Source organism: Somniosus microcephalus, chromosome 4, assembly GCF_052327205.1.
Source record: "Somniosus microcephalus isolate GS21.2 chromosome 4, FLI_Smic_1.0, whole genome shotgun sequence".
In the NCBI taxonomy this organism is placed as follows: Eukaryota; Metazoa; Chordata; class Chondrichthyes; order Squaliformes; family Somniosidae; genus Somniosus; species Somniosus microcephalus.
Window position 1 is genome coordinate 133,369,746 of NC_140990.1, and position 22,396 is coordinate 133,392,141.

General features: G+C 48.7%; 2 pseudogenes across 1 annotated transcript in view; both read left to right on the forward strand.

Moving 5' to 3' along the window:
- LOC147119790 (uncharacterized) overlaps positions 1-22,396 on the forward strand; it is a 228,895-nt pseudogene that overhangs the window by 106,234 nt on the left and 100,265 nt on the right. Inside the window, exon 3 of the transcript XR_015078080.1 lies at positions 19,428-19,559. The product of XR_015078080.1 is annotated as an uncharacterized LOC147119790 (transcript). The remainder of the gene's footprint in view (positions 1-19,427; positions 19,560-22,396) is intronic.
- On the forward strand, positions 13,498-15,224 carry LOC147119793 (uncharacterized; annotated as a pseudogene).

The following is a 22,396-nucleotide window of genomic DNA, read 5'->3' on the forward strand; positions in this document are numbered from 1 at the left end:
AAGGAGTGTCAGTGGGGGAGCATATTGGTGGTAGTAATCATAATTCCGTTAGTTTTAGCATAATCATTCATAAGGACAAAGAAAAAACAGGAGTAAGGGTTCCAAATTGGGGGAAGGCCAATTTTACGAGGTTGAGAAGTGATTTAGCAAAAGTGGACCGGAAATAGTTACTTGAAGGTAAATCAGTGTCAGAGCAGTGGGAGGCATTCAAGAGGGAGATACATGGAGTTCAGGGTAAACATGTTCCCACAAAGAAAAAGGGTAGAACTGCCAAATTTAGAGCCCCCTGGATGACAAGGTGCACACAGGGTAAGATAAGGCAAAAAAAGGAAGCCTATATCAGATATGGTGAGCTCAATACAGCAGAAAGCCTAGAAGAGTATAGAAACTGTAGGGGTGAAATTGAGAAGGACATTAGGAAAGCAAAAAGAGGGCATGAAAAAAATACTGGCAAGTAGAATCAAAGAAAACCCAAAGATCTTTTATATTTACATAAAGAGCAAGAGGATAACGAAGGAAAGAGTAGGGCCTATCAGGGACCAAAATGGTGATCTACGTGTGGAGGTGGAGGATGTGGGGAAGGTGTTAATGAATACTTTGTAGCTGTGTTCACAGAAGAGGGGGACGATGCCAACATTGAATTTAAGGAGGAAGAGAGTGACATATTGGACAGGATAAACATAGTAAGAGAGGAAGTATTAAGGGATTTAGCATCCTTGAAAGTAGATAAATCGCCAGGGCCGGATGCAATATATCCGAGGCTATTAATGGAAGCAAGGGAGGAAATTGCAGAGGCTCTGACCATCATTTTCCAATCCTCCCTGGCTACAGGAGCGGTGCCAGAGGATTGGAGAACTGCTAACGTTGTACCATTGTTTAAAAAGGGAGGAAGGGATAAACCGAGCAATTACAGGCCAGTTACTTTAACCTCGGTGGTGGGCAAATTACTGGAATCAATTCTGAGGGACAGTATAAATCTTCATTTAGAAAGAAACAGATTAATCAAGGACAGTCAGCATGGTTTGTTAAGGGAAGGTCGTGTCTGACTAACTTGATTGAATTCTTTGAGGAGGTAACAAGGAGGGTCGATGAGGGTAGAGCATTTGATGTAGTCTACATTGATTTTAACAAGGCGTTTGGCAAGGTCCCACATGGCAGACTGATCAAAAAAGTAAAAGCCCATGGGATCCAAGGGAGAGTGGGAAATTGGATCCAGTATTGGCTCAGTGGCAGGAAGCAAAGGGTAATGGTTGAGGAGATTTTGCGACTGGAAGGCTGTTTCCAGTGGGGTTCCACAGGGCTCAGTACTGGGTCCCATACTTTTTGAAGTATATAATAATGATTTAGACATAAATGTAGGGGGCATGATAAAGACATTTGCTGATAATACAAAATTTGGCCGTGTGGTTGACAGTGAGGAGGAAAGCTTTAGACTGCAGGAAGATATCGATGAACTGGTCAGTTGGGCAGAAAAGTGGCAAATGGAATTCAATCCTGAAAAGTGGGAGGTAATGCATTTGGGGAGGGGCAACAAGCCCTCCATTTTCAGATTTGCTTCTCTCTCTTCCTTTATTAGCAGAGGCTTAGAATATAAGAGCAGGGAGGTTATGCTAGAACTGTATACAACACTGGTTAGGCCACAGCTAGAGTACTGCGTGCAGTTCTGGTCACCACATTACAGGAAGGATGTGATTGCACGGGAGAGGGTGCAGAGGAGATTTACGAGGATGTTGCCAGGACTGGAAAACTTTAGCTATGAGGAAAGATTGGATAGGCTGGGGTTGTTTTCCTTGGAACAGAGGAGGCTGAGGGGAGATTTAATTGAGGTGTATAAAATTATGAAGGGCCTAGATAGAGTGGATAGGAAGGACCTATTTCCTTTAGCAGAGGGGTCAAGAACCAGGGGGCACAGATTTCAAGTAATTGGTAGAAGGATTAGAGGGGAGGTGAGGAAAAAAATTTCACCCAGAGGGTGGTGGGAGTCTGGAACTCACTGCCTGAAAGGGTGGCGGAGGCAGAGACCCTCATCACATTTAAAAAGTACTCGGATGTGCTCTTGAAGTGCCATAACCTAGAAGGATACGGACCAAGTGCTGGAAAGTGGGATTAGGGTGGATAGCTCTTTGTCGGCCGGCACAGACAGGATGGGCTGAATGGCCTCCTTCTCTGTTGTAATTTTTCTATGATGCAAACACACCCAGGGCAAATTACAGCACAGGTTAGATACAGAGTGTCAGACATGGCTCAAGGGGCAGCACTCTCGCCTCTGAGTCAGAGAGTTGTGGGTGGAAGTCCCACTCCAGAGGCTTGAGCACAAAACTCTAGGCTGCCATTCCAGTGCGGTGCTGAGGGAGTGAAGCCCAGTGCAGAGTGAGGCCCGGCGCGGAGGGAGGCCCGGCGCGGAGTGAGGCCCGGCGCGGAGGGAGGCCCGGCGCGGAGTGAGGCCCGGCGCGGAGGGAGGCCTGGTGCGGAGTGAGGCCCGGCGCGGAGGGAGGCCCGGCGCGGAGTGAGGCCCGGCGAGGAGTGAGGCCCGGCGCGGAGTGAGGCCCGGCGCGGAGTGAGGCCCGGCGCGGAGTCCAGCCCGGCGCGGAGTGACGCCCAGTGCAGAGCCCAGTTCCCTCAGCTCCATACCAGAGTGAAGCCCAGTGCAGAGTCCAGTGCCCTCTGCTCTGCTCCATGCCAGAGTGAAGCCCAGTGCAGAGCCCAGTTCCCTCTGCTCCATGCCAGAGTGAAGCCCAGTGCAGAGTCCAGTTCCCTCTGCTCTGCTCCATGCCAGAGTGAAGCCCAGTGCAGAGTCCAGTTCCCTCTGCTCTGCTCCAACATGCCAGAGTGAAGCCCAGTGCAGAGTCCAGTTCCCTCTGCTCTGCTCCAACATGCCAGAGTGAAGCCCAGTGCAGAGTCCAGTTCCCTCTGCTCTGCTCCAACATGCCAGAGTGAAGCCCAGTGTAGAGTCCAGTTTCCTCTGCTCTGCTCCAACATGCCAGAGTGAAGCCCAGTGCAGAGTCCAGTTTCCTCTGCTCTGCTCCAACATACCAGAGTGAAGCCCAGTGCAGAGTCCAGTTCCCTCTGCTCTGCTCCAACATGCCAGAGTGAAGCCCAGTGCAGAGTCCAGTTACCTCTGCTCTGCTCCAACATGCCAGAGTGAAGCCCAGTGCAGAGTCCAGTTTCCTCTGCTCTGCTCCAACATACCAGAGTGAAGCCCAGTGCAGAGTCCAGTTTCCTCTGCTCTGCTCCAACATGCCAGAGTGAAGCCCAGTGCAGAGTCCAGTTACCTCTGCTCTGCTCCAACCTGCCAGAGTGAAGCCCAGTGCAGAGTCCAGTTCCCTCTGCTCTGCTCCATGCCAGAGTGAAGCCTGTTGTGTATGTACCTTTAAGGGAATAACTGGTCTTAGACTGCAGTACTGGCAGTGACCACCCCTGTATAAAAGGCTCTAACAGGCTTCTGCAGTTTCAGTTTCAAGCTGCCTCTTGTTCAGTAAAGTACCTGTTAAACTGTTCTCCCGAAGTCCGTGTATGATTGAGGCGCGGACTTTACAGTGGCGACGAGTAAGTTCGAACTCACCTGCAGTGTGGCATCATCTCACGGGGATCTCGCCTGAAAGGAAGGTCCTGGAAGGTCGTAGTCTGAGCAACGGGCGTCGACCGAGGGCAACCGCCCAAAGAATCCATCGGTGTTTGGAGAATTGCCGGAGAGACTGTGGTTCCAGCGAATCGTGCTGGTAGCAGGTAGCGCGCTGACCCTTCCGGACTGCGGCGGGCTCAAGCTCGATCGAGCGGCTCTACAAATCGGGCCGCGCAGCGTCGCCGGGAAAAGAAAACAAGAGAGAGAGGGTGGAGCGCACAGGGTGCGGTCGGTGCTCGAGAACAGGACAGCGGAGTGAAACTAAACGGGGAGGAAGGAAAGCGAGACGCGCTGAAGCTGCGGGTCGCCGCCATTACCCCGTAGAATGCTAGGAGCAGCGTGGCAGTAAGGGGAAGAAGCAAAAGCGCGGGAGGCGCCATTTTATCCTGTTGGGGAAGAAGCAAAAGCGCGGGAGGCGCCATTTTAAATCGCCCAAGATACCGAAAAGTGGCAGTATCACTGCTTTCGACAACGAGGTAGAAGGCTGGACCACGTATGTGGAAAGAATTGAAGTGTACTGCAAGGTAAATGAGGTGGCTGATGGAAAGAGGGCGTCGGTATTATTAAATCTGATGGGTGCGAGTACGTACGGCCTATTGCGGAATTTAATTACCCCAGCTAAACCAATGGAGAAAAGTTTTGAGGAGATTGTTCATATCTTACAGGAACATCTAAGTCCTACACCACTGCTGATAGCAGAAAGATTCAAGTTCCATAAAAGAAACCAGCACAAAGATGAGAGCAATGCTAACTATCTTACGGAACTACGCAAGTTATCGAAGCACTGCCAGTTCGGAGCAGGACTGGCAGACACCTTACGGGATAAGATTGCCTGCGGGCTCCAGAGTGAAGGAACCCAGAAACGACTACTTTCAAAAAAGGACCTGACGCTAGAACAGGCTTTCAGCGTGGCAGTATCCTACGAAGCAGCAGCACGGGGAGCTGCGGAAATACAACAGAAACCAGAAGAATACAGCGCTAACGAAATGGCGTATGGAGCCGAAAAGTGCTATTGCTGCGGCAGAACAACCCATGAGCAGAAGGACTGCTGGTTTAAAGACAAAATATGCAGGCAATGCGGGAAAATGGGACATATAGCAAGAGTCTGCAGGTCGGGAAAGAAGACCAACACGACAAGAACTACTAAGGAACAGTATAGGAAAGTAAAGAAACTGACAGATAGTAGTTCAGAAGGTCAGGAGAGTGATAAGGACTCCGGGAGCAGGCGACAAAGTTGTTTAAAGTTACACAACGTGATCGCAAAAGAAGATCACCGAACCATTTGGGTCACCCTCATGATAGCAGGGTCCCCAGTGAAGATGGAATTGGACACAGGATCAGCCCTAACTGTCATGAATCGACGAGACTATGAGCGGCTATTCTCACACATACCCTTAAAGGACACGTCCATTGTATTGAAGACATACACGGGGCAAAAGGTCTACCCCAGAGGAAATATAAGGGTGCCAGTTGAATATAATGGAAAGGAAACACAGAAACTATACATGTATATACTACGAGATGGAGGGCCACCATTATTGGGACGTGAATGGATCCGAAGACTACAATTGGATTGGCATTCCATTCTGGCACTAACAGTGACTGACAAAAAAGATGATGACGTTGCACCTGGACGTCTGTCACAAATTCTATCTGACGCGGAAGAGGTGTTCCAACAAGGACTTGGGATTCTAAAAGGAGTAAAGGCAACCATAAAGATTGAGGATAACGCAACCCCAAAATTTTTCAAGGCCAGACCGGTGCCATACGCGATACGCCCAGCTGTGGAAGCTGAACTGGAGAGTCTGGAGCGTTCGGGGGTGCTGTCTAAGGTGGACTGGAGCGAGTGGGCCACACCCATCATTCCTGTAATGAAGAAAGCATTGAGCAGCACGCCTGGGGAGCCAAGGAAGGTTTGCATCTGTGGGGACTTCAAGGTGACTGTGAACCCAGTCCTGCACACAGTACAGTATCCGCTTCCGCGGATAGAAGATATTTTCGCCTCACTATCTGGAGGGAAACGTTTTACAAAGATTGACCTGGCTCAAGCGTATCTACAAATGGAGGTGGAAGGAGCATCTAGGAAATACCTCACGATAAACACTCACAAAGGCCTTTACCAGTACAATCGACTGGTATTTGGGGTAGCATCGGCCCCGGCTATGTGGCAGAGGGCAATGGAACAAGTCCTGCAAGGGATCCCGGGGACCCAGTGTTATTTGGACGACATCCTGGTTACGGGCGAAAATGACAATGAACACCTTGCCAACCTGGAACAGGTGCTCACCAGATTGCAGGAATATGGGCTACAAGCCAACCGTCCCAAATGCGAGTTCTTCAGGAGACAAATCTCGTATTGTGGCCACATGATTGATGAGGAAGGGTTGCATAAGTCGCCGGACAAGATTGAGGCTGTAGTCAAGGCTCCAGCACCAGAAAATGTGTCGCAACTGAGGTCGTTCCTCAGGTTGGTGAACTACTACCATAAGTTCTTGCCGAATTTATCTACAATTCTGCACCCACTGAATGCCCTCCTTCAAACTGGTGTAACATGGAAATGGAGTGATGAGTGTAAGCGTGCCTTTCAGGAATGTAAATGCCAAATCACTTCAAAAGAAGTATTGGCCCACTACAACCCAACACTACCGATTCGGTTGGCATGTGATGCATCACCTTACGGCATTGGAGCGGTGCTGTCACACAAATTCTGTGACGGTTCAGAGAGGCCAAGAGCCTTTGCATCACGCTCGCTAACCTCAGCCGAGCGTAACTACGCCCAGATTGAAAGGGAGGCCCTCAGCCTGGTGTGGGGGGTGAAGAAGTTCAATCACTATCTGCACGGGCAGAAATTCACCCTACTGACTGATCATCAACCCCTGGTCTCAATTTTTAACCCAAAGAAGGGCGTTCCGGTGATGATGGCGCAACGGCTGCAAAGATGGTCACTTTTTCTAGGGGCACATCAGTATGACATAGAGTACAAAGGTACGAAACAACATGGAAACGCTGATGGGCTGTCGCGCCTACCGTTGCCTACGGCGGAAGAAGCACCTGCAGTGGACCCGGTGGAGATATTCCATGCGACCATAGTCGAATGTTTGCCTGTTACAAACGCAAGTATTGAGAAGGAAACCTGAAATGACCCAACATTCTCTCGGGTCTATGATTTGACGGTGAAGGGATGGCCAGCATATGGCGACTCACTGTTGCCAGCATTCTCGCCAAGGAGGGAACAGCTGTCAGTGTGCCGGGGAACCTTGATGTGTGGATCCCGAGTGGTAATTCCACCCAAGTTGAGAGATAGAGTACTCAATGAGCTTCACGGGGGTCATCTGGGAGGGGTAAAAATGAAGAGCCTAGCCAGGGCGTTTGTGTGGTGGCCGGGAATCGATAAAGAAATCGAGGATATGACCAAGAGATGCACAGGATGCCAGAAGGTCCAAAATGCTCCACCACAGGCCCCGCTACATCCATGGGAGTGGCCCTCATCTCCATGGCAACGGGTACACATTGATTTCGCTGGTCCATTTGTGGACTCAATGTTTCTAATCGCTGTGGACGCCCATTCGAAATGGCCAGAGGTCATTAAAATGTCCTCCACCACCACGGAGAAAACTATTGCAGTCCTAAGGACCATCTTCGCCAGGAATGGGTTGCCAGAACAGATCTGTTCCGACAATGGCCCACAGTTTGTGTCTGAGGATTTCCGGAGGTTCCTGAAGAATAATGGGGTGAAACAGTACACATCTGCCCCATATCATCCAGCCACAAATGGATTGGCTGAGAGGTTTGTTCAGACCTTTAAAAAGGCCATAAAGGCAATGTATAATGACGACATACCACTGCAAGGTGGATAACTTCCTGTTTGCTTACCGGAATGCGACACATGCAGTAACCAACTAAACTCCAGCCATACTGTTTTTCAACCGGAGACTAAGATGTCGCTTGGATTTGCTCAAACCAAACATAAGACGAGATGTTGAGGATAAGCAGTTCCAGCACATAAATGAGAAGCCAACCAGGAGCTTCAAGATAGGGCAACCAGTCTTGGCCCGTGACTACTGAACAGGAAAATGGCAGCCAGGCACGATATGCACACAGCGGGGACCACTAATGTACACAGTGGACGTTGGAGAGAGCATCGTGAGATGCCATGCTGACCAGATTCTAGAGTCACAGGAACAAGCCAAACCTGTACCACAAGCATGTGCACCTGGTAATGAGCCCGAAGTACAGATTGCGTCTACCTCAGAAGCAGTGGTATTGGAAGCTGACGAACCAACCAATGACAATGAGCCAGAATTGACTCCACCACCAGAACAGGATACTCGAGAAAGGCGCTATCCAGTCTGGATCAGGAAGCCTCCTCAAAGACTGAACTTATAAATGACAATTTCAGTTGATGTATATATTACTGAGAAAATTGTAATTGTAATTAGTTATTATTTAGTTGTTAAATGAATGTTATGTACTGTTTATCTAAAAGGGGAGGAATTGTTGTGTATGTACCTTTAAGGGAATAACTGGTCTTAGACTGCAGTACCGGCAGTGACCACCCCTGTATAAAAGGCCCTAGCAGGCTTCTGTAGTTTCAGTTTCAAGCTGCCTCTTGTTCAGTAAAACTGTTAAATCTGTTAAACTGTTCTCCCGAAGTCCGTGTATGATTGAGGTGCGGACTTTACGAAGCCCAGTGCCGAGTCCAGTTCCCTCTGCTCCAACCTGCCAGAGTGAAGCCCAGTGCAGAGTCCAGTTCCCTCTGCTCTGCTCCAACATGCCAGAGTGAAGCCCAGTGCAGAGTCCAGTTCCATCTGCTCCAACCTGCCAGAGTGAAGCCCAGTGCAGAGTCCAGTTCCCTTTGCTCTGCTCCAACATGCCAGAGTGAAGCCCAGTGCAGAGTCCAGTGCCCTCTGCTCTGCTCCAACATGCCAGAGTGAAGCCCAGGGCAGAGTCCAGTTCCTCTGCTCTGCGCCAACATGCCAGTGTGAAGCCCAGTGCAGAGCCCAGTTGTCTCTGCTCCAACCTGCCTGAGTAGGCGGCGGAAGCCCCGCCCCTCGGGCACCGCGATTGGTTGGAGGACCCACCACCGTCTCGTCCTCCAGGCTCCGCCCACTATCTCCCTATTGGTCGGAGCTCATGTCAGTCATGGCAGCGGGATTTGTCACGTGGCCCAGTCGGGCTGCGGCCGCTCGATCCGCCCGCTCGGTACCGAGGGTGGGAGGGAACGCTCGGACGCTCCGGGTTTGATTTTATCTTGATTGATCTGCCAGCCCGCGCTTCTCTCCACGGTATATTAAAAGAAAACTCATAAAACTCACTTTCCGCCGGTGATCCGGGCTCTGAGGCGGCGGGCTCCCGAGCGGGTGCCCTGAGCATGCGCGGGCCAGGGAGTGGGTGTGGCCATGTGGCGCATGCGCAGTGCCAGTCGGAGCGCGGGGGCTTGTGGGTATTTCAACCAACCTGGGCAGCAGCTGGGCCTGAAAATCGGCTTCACTACCCCTGGGCTGAGAAAGGGGGACATGAGACAACATTCTCCCTCTTACCCCTTTCTACACTCCGTTTACAGGTTTTTCAGAAGTGGAGCGTTTGCAGACAGGAAGCTCAAACCAACCACCTGGCAGCTATCTCTTGCCCTGCCAGTACACTTCACACCTAATTTCAGCCTATTACCATCTCGTCTGGCTTCGAACACCTTTTATTGTCTCTTCTACTACTTTTGTCTCTTTCACTTCTTTTGTCCGATCGCAGCCCTGCCTTCGATCTATTTTCTTTTCTTTCCAGTTTTGAAGAAGGGTTCGACCCGAAACGTCAACTCAAATTTCTCTCCACGGATGTTGCCTGACCTGCTGAGTTTTTCCAGCATTTTCTGTTGTTATTTCATGATCTGACAGAGTCGCTCCATTAATCAGGATCTGAACATCATCGGTCTTTGCCCATGGTAGGAGAGAGCAGCGATCGCAGCGCCGATAAACCGCACACATGTTCCGTGTATGGACGCGGATTCTGCCAGTGAGGCTAAACACTGGAGAGCGGCCATTTCCCTGCTCCATTTGTGGGAAGGGATTCAGTCAGTTTGACAGTGCACGATTCATTGACACACCAGCGAGTTCACACTGATGACAGACCGTTCAAATGTTCTGACTGTGGGAAGAGCTCTAAAGGTACCTGGGAGCTGAAGGCAAACCAGCGAGTTCACACTGGGGAGAGGCCATTCACTTGTTCTGTATGTGGGAAGAGATTCGCTCAGTCATCCAACCTCTGACCACACCAGTGCATTCACACTCTAAAGAGGCCATTCACCTGCTGAGCGTGGGAGGAGATTCAGTCGGTCATCTCACTTAGACACACCAGCATGTTTGTAATGGGGAGAATAGGTTTGCTGCTCTGTATGTGCGACCGTTTAGATACTTCACGTGTGGGAAGCGATTTGCTCCGTTGTCCCAACTGTTGAGACTCCAGAGTGTCCACATTGAGAACAGTTGCTTTATGTAACAACAGAAAATGCTGGAAACACTCAGCAGGCCAGGCAGCATCTGTGGAGAGAGAAACAGAGTTAACGTTTCAGGTCTGTGACCCTTCGTCAGAACTTTGTATAATTACTTTATATACTCTGACTGTGAGAGAAGCATTCAAATTTCAAAGCAGCTGATGCACGATCAGTGCATTGATACTGGAGAGAGGCTGTTTCAATATCCTGTGTGTGGGAAGGAATTCACCCCACCTGCTGAGACTCCAGTGAGTTCACATGTGACTGCAGGGGTTTTCATTCTGTTATTAATCACATCCAGGACTGAACCATGGTACAGTGCCCGTGCACTTGGGTTTCTGTGTGAATTATTGATGAATTTTCTCTCACTCGGATTACAGAAAACATTCTCCATTCACTAATGGGGGCTTTCAATGGCGGGGCTGTTCCCCAGCAAAGGAGGACACAAATAACCTCCCAGAGATGTCGGGGAACATAGGGTCTAATGAGAGGGAGGAACTGAAAGAAATCAGTATTTGTAGGGAAATGGTGTTAGGGAAATTGATGGGATTGAAGGCCGATAAATCCCCAGGGCCTGATAATCTACATCCTGGGGTACTTAAGGAAGTGGCCCTAGAAATAGTAGATGCATTGCTGGTCATCTTCCAAAATTCTATAGACTCGGGAACAATACCCATGGATTGGAGGGTAGCTAATGTTACCCCACTATTCAAAAAAGGTGGTAGAGAGAAAATGGGGAATTATAGACCGGTAAGCCTGACATTGGTAGTGGGGAAAATGCTAGAGTCCATTATAAAAGATGTAATAGCAGAGCACTTGGAAAACAGTGACAGTGAAAGTCAACATGGATTTACAAAAGGTAAATTCTGCTTGACTAATCTACTGGAATTTTTTGAGGCTGTAACAGGTAAAATAGATAAGGGAGAACCAGTGGATGTGGTGTATTTGGACTTTCAGAAGGCTTTCGATAAGGTCCCGCATAAGAGATTAGCATGTAAAGTTAAGGCCCATGGGATTGGGGGCAAGGTACTGACTTGGATAAAGAACTGGTTGGCAGACAGAAAGCAAAGAGTTGGAATAAATGGCTCTTTTACCGAGTGGCAGGCAGTGACTAGTGGGGTACCGCAGTGATCGGTCCTAGGACCCCAGCTATTCACAATATATATTAATGATCTAGACGAGGGAACTAGATGTAATATCTCCACGTTTGCAGACGACACAAACCTGGGTGGGCATGTGTGCTGTGAGGAGGATGCCGAGAAACTCCAGTATGATTTGGACAGGTTGGGTGATTGGGCAGAAGCATGGCAGATGCAGCATAATGTGGATAAATGCGAGGTTATCCACTTTGGTGTCAAAAACAGGAAGGCAGATTATTATCTGAATGGCAATAGATTGGGAGAAGGGGAAGTGCAATGAGACCTGGGTGTCCTTGTGCACCAGTCACTGAAGGTAACCATGCAGGTGCAGCAGGCGGTTAAGAAGCCAAATGGTATGTTGGCCTTCGTAGCGAGAGGGTTTGAGTACAGTAACAAGGATGTCTTGCTGAAGTTGTACAGGGCCTTGGTGAGACCACACCTTGAGTATTGTGAGCAGTTTTGGTCGCCTTATCTGAGGAAGGATGTTCTTGCCATGGAGGGAGTGCAGCGAAGATTCACCAGACTGATACCTGGGATGGCAGGAATGACATATGAGGAGAGATTGGGTCGATTGGGCTTGTACTCGCTGGAATTTAGAAGAATAGCAGGGGATCTCATTGAAACTTATAAAATTCTAACAGGACTGGACAGACTAGATGCAGGAAGGATGTTGCCGATGGTCCGGGGAGTCCAGAACCAGGGGTCACAGTCTAAGGATAAGGGGTAAGCCATTTAGGACAGAGATGAGGAGGAATTTCTTCACCCAGAGAGTGGTGGACCTGTGGAATTCTCTACCACAGAAGGCAGTGGAGGCCAATTCATTAAATATATTCAAGAAGGAGTTGGATATATTTGTTAAGGCTAAAGGGATCAAGGGATATGGGGAGAAGGCAGGGACAGGGTACTGAGCTTGGATGATCAGCCATGATCTCATTGAATGGCAGAGCAGGCTCGAGGGGCCGAATGGCCTACTCCTGCTCCTATCTTCTATGTTTCTTTGTTTCTATGTTTCTATGCCCCGCGGGGGAGATTTTGCCCTATTCACACTGGAGGAGCCCAGTGCGCAGGCGCAGTGCACGCTTCTTTTTGGAGCATGAGCAGTGTCATTGTGATCAGCGCCAGGCAAGTGCAGGGAGTGGGCCAAGTTGGGAGATGCGGTTTTTGCCCCGATTACGAATCAGCGGGGCGCCGGGAGGTAACGCAGCCAACGGATGAGCTTTATAAGCACCTGGAGTAGGCCGCAAGCCCCGAATGAGAACCTACAGGTTCCGCATTTGCAACTCCGGGACTTTTCCCGGGAACAGCCCAAAGCCAATGGTGGCCATCTTTATAAAGGAAAGCAATGTCTTTAATAGCTGCCATCTTGATTCGCGTGGCCATCTTTGTAAAGGACCCAAACGTGGCCAGGGCATCAGGGTCACAGTGAGTGTAGAACTAAACCCAGCCAGAGTCAGTACCTTCAGGGGAGGAGAGGGAGGCAAACCAGTGAGTGTAGTACTGAACCCAGCTAGAGAAAGCACCTTCAGGGGAGGAGAGGGAGGGGAACCAGTGAGTGTAGAACTGAACACAGCCAGAGTTAGCATCTTCAGGGGAGGGGCACCAGTGAGTGTAGAACTGAATCCAGCCAGAATCAGCACATTTGGGGGAGGAGAACCGGTGAGTGTAGAACTGAACACAGCCAGTGATCATACTGAAAACTGGGAGCGGAGGACAAACTATCTTGAGATTTGCAATGTGTTTGGATTTTAGCACAGGGAAGAGGGACAATATGTGGGACAGGGATTTACAGCTTCGGAGGAAGAAGAGAGGAAAGAATGTTCCATAGAAACTAAAATTGTCTGTTTTGAATTTCTGTCCTATACGTAAAATAATGAGTTTTGTAAACTCCTTTTGCAGGGTATTAGAAGGGGAGGATTTGCAGATGGGAAACTCAAACCAAACATCATGTCAAAATCTGACAGTCACTCGTTTACTCAGGACCTGAATATCATCGGCCTTTGAATGTGGAAGGAGAAATGTTTGTCTGTTCTGTCTGTGGGAAAAGATTTCAAATATCAGTGTGATTGGAAAAGCATCGAAACACACACCCGAGTGAGAGTGTTCCAGTGCACTGACTGTGGAAAGAGCTTTAACCAGTTACACAGCCTGAAAAAAATTGCACCATTCATAGCGGGGAGAAACCATACATGTGTTCTCCATAACGAGGCTTCAACTGATCGTTCAACCTGGAAAGATACAAGGACACCTGCACCATGGAGAAACCGTGGTAATGTGGGGACTGTGGGAAGGGATTCAATTGCCTGTCTGAGCTGGAAATTCATCATCACACTCACACTGGGGAGAGGCCATTCACCTGCTCCGTATGTGGGAAGGGATTCATTGTCATCCACCCTGCTGAAACACCAACGAGTTCACACTGGGAAGAGGCCGTTCACCTGCTCCATGTGTGGGAAGGGATTCACTCAGTCATCCAACCAGCTGATACACCAGCAAGTTCACACAGGGGAGAGACTGTTCACCTGCTCTGAGTGTGGGAAGGGATTCCCTTCGTCGTCCCACTTGCTGAAACTCCAGCGAATTCACACTCGGGAGAGACCATTCACCTGCTCTGAGTGTGGGAAGGGATTCCCTTCATCATCCAGCCTGATGATACACCAGCGAGTTCACACTGGGGAGAGGCCATTCACCTGCTCTGAGTTTGGGAAGGGATTCAATCAGTCATCCAACCTGCTGAAACACGAGCGAGTTCACACTGGGGAGAGAGCGTTCACCTGCTCCATGTGTTTGAAGGGATTCACTCGGTCATCCGACCTGCTGATACACCAGCGAGTTCACACTGGGGAGAGACATTCACCTGCTCTGAGTGTGGGAAGGTATTCCCTTCATCATCCAGGCTGTTGAAGCACCAGCGAGTTCACACCTGGGACAGACCATTCACCTGCTCTGTGTGTGGAAAGGGATTTACTGAGTCATTCCAACTTGTAACTCACCAGCGACTTCACACATGGAAGAGACTGTTGACTTGCTCTGAGTGTGGGAAGGGATTCACTGATTCATCCAGCCTGCTGAAACACCAGTGAGTTCACACTGGGGAGAAGGCGTTCACCTGGTCTGAGTGTGGGAAGGGCTTCACTCGGTCATCCAACCTGCTGAGACTCATTCCTCCCGCTTGATGGTGCATCAGCGAGTTCACACTGAGTAGACACTGTTCACCTGCTCCGTGTATGGGAAGGGTTTCACTCGGTCATCCTGCCTGCTGAAACACCAGCGATTTCACAAGTGACTGCAGGGGTTGGATTCTGCTGTTATTGCTGCTGTTAATCACATCCCGGACTGAATCGCCTTCATTCTGACAGGTGGCGTTTCTTTCTGCTGATGTTAATAACCCCTATAACTGGGCTGGAATTTAATATTTTGATATTTCAAATAACACAGTGTGTTGATATTTGATGTCTACAAGATAAGAGGAAACTAATTGATGTCCTGTTACTGACTGCTCCATTTTTGGGCCTTTTCTCCTCTCTAACTCGAGATTATTTCAGTTCTCCTACCTTCGGTTACTCTCATGGACAAGTCTCAGCTCCCCATACCTTCCAGAGTGCCTCTCCTAGCCTTGGTATCCAGAGAAGGTCTCAGTAACACGCCCGGGATCACTAAACACAAAACCCAGTCTGTTAATCACTTTCAGCTACTGGACTTAGCGTGTGTCCCACAGCATCTCTCTCACCTTCGATGTGTGACTAGAGCATCACACCTGCAAACCTGCTTTCAATTTAAATTTGAATCTACTGAGCAAGTGTATTTTTAAAAATATGTACAAGTAAACAGATCACATCAAATAAATGGCAAAGGTTTAGAGTCAACAAGATGAACAAGTGAACACATCACAGTCCAACATCCCAGCTCTATATTCACAGGAGAAAGTCTGTTATCAAACTCCTTGAGTGGACAGAGTAGAGAAAGATCCCAACTCTAAGAACATCTAGAATCTTTTGTAAATATCTTTCAAATCCTGACTGGTCCAATCTGTCGGTTTCCTTTCAATTGAAGTGAATGGAAGATGAGAGGGGTGTTGGCATATGGACCTCGGTTAATTCAGCTTCTGAAAGGTGTTCCTGTTTAGTTCATTCGATATCGGGGAAAATGTGGTTGGTATCATTAGAGAGAGAGAGATTTCACTGAGCAACTGCCCTGGGAGTGTTTGATGGGACAGTGTAGAGGGAACTTTACTCTGTATCTAACCCGTGCTGTACCTGACTGGTGAGTGTTTAAGGAAGACATTATATGCACAGGACACCCCATTCCCCAGCACTGACATCCATCAGCTCTATGAGAACATTTAACCCATAGGTAAGAGAAACCCATCAGTTTCTCCCTCGGACACAGATCCGGAGGGACAGTGAGTGTCCTGAACATTTTTGTACGGTGTGCTCGATAGTTCATCCCTGGGTCTGAGCCTTCTGGTGATGGTTTGAATTTGATGCCCTCCAGTTCCTGACTCACCGACTGGTGGAAATAGTTTTTCCTCATTTACCTGATCAAATTTTGAACCCCTCCCTCAGATCTCCAATTACCCTTTCTTCTAATGAAAAGAGCTCCAGTTTCTCGAATCTCTCCTGATAACTAAAGCCTCTCTTCCCTGGTATCATCTCAGTGAATCTCTGCACCCTCTCCACAGCCTTGACATCCTTCCTGGTGTAAGATGCCCCAAAACTTGACCCAATATTCTAACTGCAGCCTAACCAATGATTTGTACAGGTTTACATGACCTCTGCCCTGTTGTACTCTACACCCCTATTTATAAAACCGAGGATCCCATGTGCTTCTTTAAACTACTTCATCAACTTGTCCTCCCACGTTTAAAGGTTTGTGTATCTGAACCGTTTGTTTCCTACAATGCAACACTGTCAGCGATTACACTTCAAAAGTACTTCATTGGCTGTGAAGCACATTGTGAGGTCCTGAGGTGGTGAAAGGTGCTATATAAATGCAAGTCTGTCTTTCTTGTAGGTTTTAGAGATATTAACATAACATTGCTAAAATACACTGACATACACTGACATCAAATGTCTGATATGTGTATTATGGGAGAGAGAAGTTTAATCTGAGTTTGAAACTCAAACAGACGTTTCACTGCAGATGGGTCGCTATGGCAACACTGAAAAGACAGACAATAAATTTAAGCACAATAAATGCTTAAACCAGAGTGAGTAATAGAATAGATTAGATTATAATGTGTGATGTTTATACCTATAACTGTGAAACTGTAAAATGACATCATTAACAACAGGCAGGGTAGTTTAGGGATAATGAGAACATTACTGAAGAAAAGTAACTGCCGGGAACCAGGGAAAGTGTCCTTGTAAACCACAGATTAGAGAAGTTCCAGCTGTCTTTCCCTCGCTTCCTGCCAAAACCCAGCAGAGAAGACAAAGAGTCAGGTGCCAGAGATGGATCACTACAGGGTATAAAAATGAGGGGATCCTGATGTAAGGGGGCAGTCGGGACTGGAGACACCGGAGATCAAGCTCAGGGCGCCCGAGGTTCCAACCAGCGGGCTGACCTCGTGTAAGTTACTGTGGACACGCAGGACTTGCAAGTTTACTCTGATTGATGGATCAATGTAAGGTACGGGAGAGGACAGAGAATCTGCTCATCTTATATTTCTAATAAGGTATTAAAGTTGTTGACACGAGACTCTCGAACCTGCTAATGAATAAGACAAGGCATCAGCTAGAATCTTACACTTCTTTACTGTTCTGCTCCTCTACTCCTTTTAAATGTTTCCATTTAATGCAGATTTCCTACTTTTTTCTTCCTCCCAAAATGCATCACCTCATATTTCTCTGCATTAAATTTCAGCTGACATCTCCCGGCCCCATTTACTAACCTGTGTATTCACACTGAAGTCACTTACAGTCCTCTTCACAGTTGGCCAGGGTCCCTATTTTGGTCTCATCTGGAGATTTTGATCTTGTACCTCACATACCCAAGCCCAGATCACTTCTCCATATTGAGAAGAGCTGTGGTCCCAACACTGACCCTGGGGGACACCACTGTGTACATCCCTCCAGTCTGAAGAACATCCATTAACCACTACTCTCTGTTTTCTGCCCTTTACCCAACTTCCTATCCACGCTGCCCCACCCCTTTAATACCGTCAGCCTTAATTTGATCAACAAGCCTCCTGTCCGGCACCTTATCAAACACCTTTTAACAATCCATCTGCACAACGTTGACTGCATTTCCTTTCTCACTACATTGTGTTATTTCCTGAAATAATCCCTGCTGTCTGTCCTGAGTGAATCCATTTCACTGCCAAATGTTGCAATGTTTGCTCCACCCCACAGGGTTCCATCTGTTCAAAGACACAACAGAAAGGTCCAGTTTTCTCCTGGAGTTTGAGAGAAATCAGCTTCAACAATGAGGCAGATTTTCAGCCAATGAGGGAGATCCGGGCTCAGCCCCGCCCACTTGGTGCCGCAAGCCCCGCCCCTCACACACTCTGATTGGTTGGAAGACCATTCGCCCGCTCTTCCTATTGTTCCGGAGCTCCCGTCAATCACCTGGGCAGCGTGAGCTGAGCATGCGCGGCAGAGGCTCATTGTTGGGCAGTGGCGGAGACTGGGTGACACGACAGGAGAAACAACAAGTGGCCTTGACACAGCAGAGGGAGCAACTCAGAGCCGGTTAGCATCAGGGTGGGCGGTGGATGTGGAACTCGGTCCCTGGCCTGTGTAGGGCTTTCTTGTTGCATCAGTTTGAGCTGGAGTGGAGAGGGGGGGAGAATCTGTTGGGTTTAACCCCCAGTACTTCTGAGCCCACTGGGACCCAACAATTTCCAATGTGGGACTGTGAAGGGAGGTGGATTCTAGGGGAGATTAAGTTGCTAAAGAGATACTGTCCATGCAGTGTAAAAGATTATCGTTTTAGAAACAAGTATTTTTGTAGAGGCTTTCAATCCATTTTGTATATACAGATTTTTTAATTAATTCGATGTGGGTGTCACTAGCAAGGCCAGCATATATTGCCAGGCCCCAGTTGCCCATTGAGAAGGTGATTCTGGGCCTTCTTCTTGAACCTCTGCAGCCCGTGTGGTGAAGGTACTCTCGGAATGCTGTTAGGTGAGGAGTTCCAGGATTTTCACCCAGCGACGATGTAGGAATGGCGATATATGTCCAAGGCAGGATAGTGTGTGACTTGGAGGGGAACTGGGAGGTGATGGTGTTCCCATGCATCTGCTGCCCTTGTCCTTCTAGGTGGTGGAGGTTGCGTGTTTGGGAGGTGCTGTCAAAGTTCTAGTTGAGTTACAGATGTATAAAGTCGCTCTGCTTCACCCCTCCCCCTCCCACCTCTCTCTCCTCTCATAGAGGCCAGAGTCTTGTGTAGGCCCAGACCAGGTGGCGGGTTCCCTTCCCTGAAGGACATTAGTGAACCAGTTGGGTTTTTACGACAATCCGGCAGCTTTCATGGTCACTTTTTTCTAGTGTCGACCCACAAATTCCCAGATTCATTCAGCTCAATTTCACAACCTGCCTTTGTGTTTTTGTGGGTTCTCTCTCACCCACCCTTTTTCCTGTTTCAAATTCATTTTACAGGGTGTTCGAAGGGGAGGATTTGCAGACGGGAAACTCAAGCTAAACATCACTTCAGGATCTGACAGAGTCGCTCGATTCATCAGGACCTTTGAACATGGAAGCTGAAAGCACCGTTCAGAGCGGGGAGAAACCGTACACGTGTTCTCTGTGTGGTCGAGGCTTCAGCAATCCTCTGGCCTGTTGAGACACTAGAAAGTTCACACTGGGGAGAAGATGTTCACCTGCTCTGAGTGTGGGAAGGGATTCATGTGTTTATCCGACCTGCTGACAAACCAGCGAGTTCACACTGAGGAGAGGCCATTCACCTGCTCTGAGTGTGAGAAGGGATTCACTCAGTCATACCACCTGATGACACACCAGCGAATTCACACCGGGGAGAGACCATTCACCTGCTCTGAGTGTGGGAAGGGATTCACTCAGTCATACCACCTGATGACACACCAGCGAATTCACACCGGGGAGAGACCATTCACCTGCACTGAGTGTGGGAAGGGATTCACTGATTCATCCAACTTGCTGAAACACCAGTGAGTTCACGCTGATGAAAGACCGTTCAGGTGCTCTCACTGCGGGAGTGGGTTCAGGCGATCATCTGATCTCACTATACACCAGCGCACACACACCGGGGAGAGGCCATTCACCTGCTCTGAGTGTGGGAAGGGATTCACTCGTTCATCCCACCTGATGAGACACCAGCGAGTTCACACTGGGGAGAGGCTGATCACCTGCTTTGAGTGTGGGAAGGGATTGACTCAGTCATCCCACCTGCTAATGCTCCAGCGAGCTCACACTGGGGAGAAGGCATTCACCTGCTCCGAGTGTGGGAAGGGATTCACTGATTCATCAAACCTGCTGCAGCACCAGCGAGTTCACACTGGGGAGAGGCCATTCACCTGCTCCGAGTATGGGAAGGGATTCACTCGGTCATCCCACCTCCTGCAGCACCAGCGAGTTCACACTGGAAAGAGGACATTCACCTGCTCCGTGTGTGGGAAGAAATTTACTTGTTCATCTAACCTGCTGAAACACCAGCGAGTTCACAAGTGACTGCAGAGGTTGGATTCTGCTGTTGTTGCTGCTGTTAATCACACCCAGGACTGAATCGTGTTCATTCTTACATTGGGGTTTGTTTCTGCTGATGTTAATAACCCCTGTAACAGGGCTGAGTTTAATATTCTGGAAAAATGTCAAATAAATCAGTTTGCTTTAAAGACATTGTTGTGGATTTTTGTCGTTCCCACCTGAGTGTTTAGCATCACCTGGCTGGAGCTCAGAAAAGACAATCTGGGGGGAGGATCGTACGACGGGAACAGAGCTACAGCCTGGACACAGTCCTTCAGGGCCACACTGAGAGGGGAAAACGGCACTTTGGTCTTTCTCGTCTCTCTTTACTGAAACCAAAGTCACCGTGCGGGTTAATCTTGAGGCCTGTAAGGTTCAGAGGATTTCCACCCAAGGGTGTTTAAAGAGATCGGACATGTGCTCTGTGAGCCCCTTGCCCGTGTCTTCAGTTCAGTCCAGTCATAGAGTTATAGAGTTATACAGCACAGAAAGAGGCCCTTTGGCCCATCGTGTCTGCGCCCCCCATCAAGCCCTGTCTATTCTAATCCCAGTTTCCATCACTTGGTCCGTAGCCTTGTATGCTATGGCGTTTCAAATGCTCATGTAAATGCTTCTTGAATGTCGTGAGGGTTCCTGCCTCTACCATCCTTTCAGGCAGTGAGTTCCAGATTCCAACCACCCTCTGGGTGAAAACGTTTTTCCTCAAATCCCCTCTAAACCTCCTGCCCCTTACCATGAAACTATGCCCCCTGGTTGTTGACCCCTCTACTAAGGGGAATAGTTCCTTTCTATCTACCCTATCTATGCCCCTCATAATTTTGTACACCTCAAATCAGGTTCCCCCTCAGCCTTCTCTGCTCCAAGGAAATCAACCCCAGCCTGTCCAGTCTCTCTTCATAGCTGAGGCGCTCCAGCCCAGGTAACATCCTGGTGAATCTCCTCTGCACCCTCTGCAATGCAATCACATCCTTCCTATAGTGAGGCGACCAGAACTGCACACAGTACTCCAGCTGAGGCCTAACTAGCATTTTGTACAGCTCCATCATAACCTCCCTGCTCTTATATTCTATGCCTCGGCTAATGAAGGCAAGTATCCCATATGCCTTTTTAACCACCTTATCTACTTGTCCTGCTGCTTTCAGCGATCTATGTACATGTACACCAAGGTCCCTCTGATCCTTTGTCCTTCCTAGGGTCCTATCATTCATTGTGCATTCCCTTGCCTTGTTTGTCCTCCCAAAATGCATCACCGCACACTTTTCAGGGTTAACTTCCATTTGCCACTGTTCTGCACATCTAACCATCCCGTCTATATCGCCGTGTAGCCTGAGGCTTCCCTCCTCACTATTTACCACTCCACCAATTTTCGTGTCATCTGCGAACTTACTGATCATACCTCCTACATTCATATCTAAATCATTCATGTACACTACAAACAGCAAAGGACCCAGCACCAATCCCTGCAGTACACCACTGGACACAGGCTTCCAGTCACAAAAGCAACCTTCGACCATCACCCTCTGCCTCCTGCCACTAAGCCAATTTTGGATCCAATGTGCGAAATTGCCCTGGGACACCATGGGCTCTTACCTTCTTTACCAATTTCCCATGCTTTGTCAAAAGTACTTTGTCAAAAGCCTTACTGAAGTCCATGTAGATTACATCAATTGCACTACCCTCATCCACACACCTAGACACCCCCTCAAAAAATTCAATCAAATTGGTTAGACATGATCTCCCCCTGACAAAGCCATGCTGACTAGTCTTGATTCATTAATAGAGTCAGGGATTGCTCCCTGAGATTGGAAGGCAGCTCACGTAGTTCCCATTTTCCAAATTGGGGACAAATCAGAGCCAGGGAACTCGAGGCCCATCAGTGTGATATCGGTCACAGGGAAGGTGCCTGAAGGGATCCTAAGAAAACTAGAGGCCCATCAGAGTGATATCGATCACAGGGAAGGTGCCTGAAGGGATCCTAAGAGATGCTGTTTTCGATCACGGGGAAAGGGAAGGAGCTGTTAGAGATATTCAACATGGCTTCCAGAAAACAAGGCCAACTTGTTTGAGTTTTGTGAAGAAGTTGCTAAGTTGGGGGATGAGGGGAATCCGGTTGACATTGTCTACCTCAGCGGAGTCAATCTCATTTTCCATGGTGGGCCGAATCCGATATCCTGGCCCTTGGCGAGGGCCACATTCAGCAAAAGTTATTAAAAAATGAATAAATGAAGATTAACTATATCGATACTTCGAATCATAGAATGTGGCCATTTGGCCCGTCAAGCCCATGCCGGTTCTCTGAAGAGCACCTCAGCTAGTCCCACTACCCCGCCCTTTCCCCGGAGCCCTGACATTTATTTTCCTTCAGGTTCTTATCCAATTCCCTTTTGAAAGCCACGATTGAATCTGCCTCCACCACCCTTTCAGGTAGTGCATTCCAGATCATAACCACTCGCTGCGTAAAAAAGTTTTTCCACATGTCACCTTTGGTTCC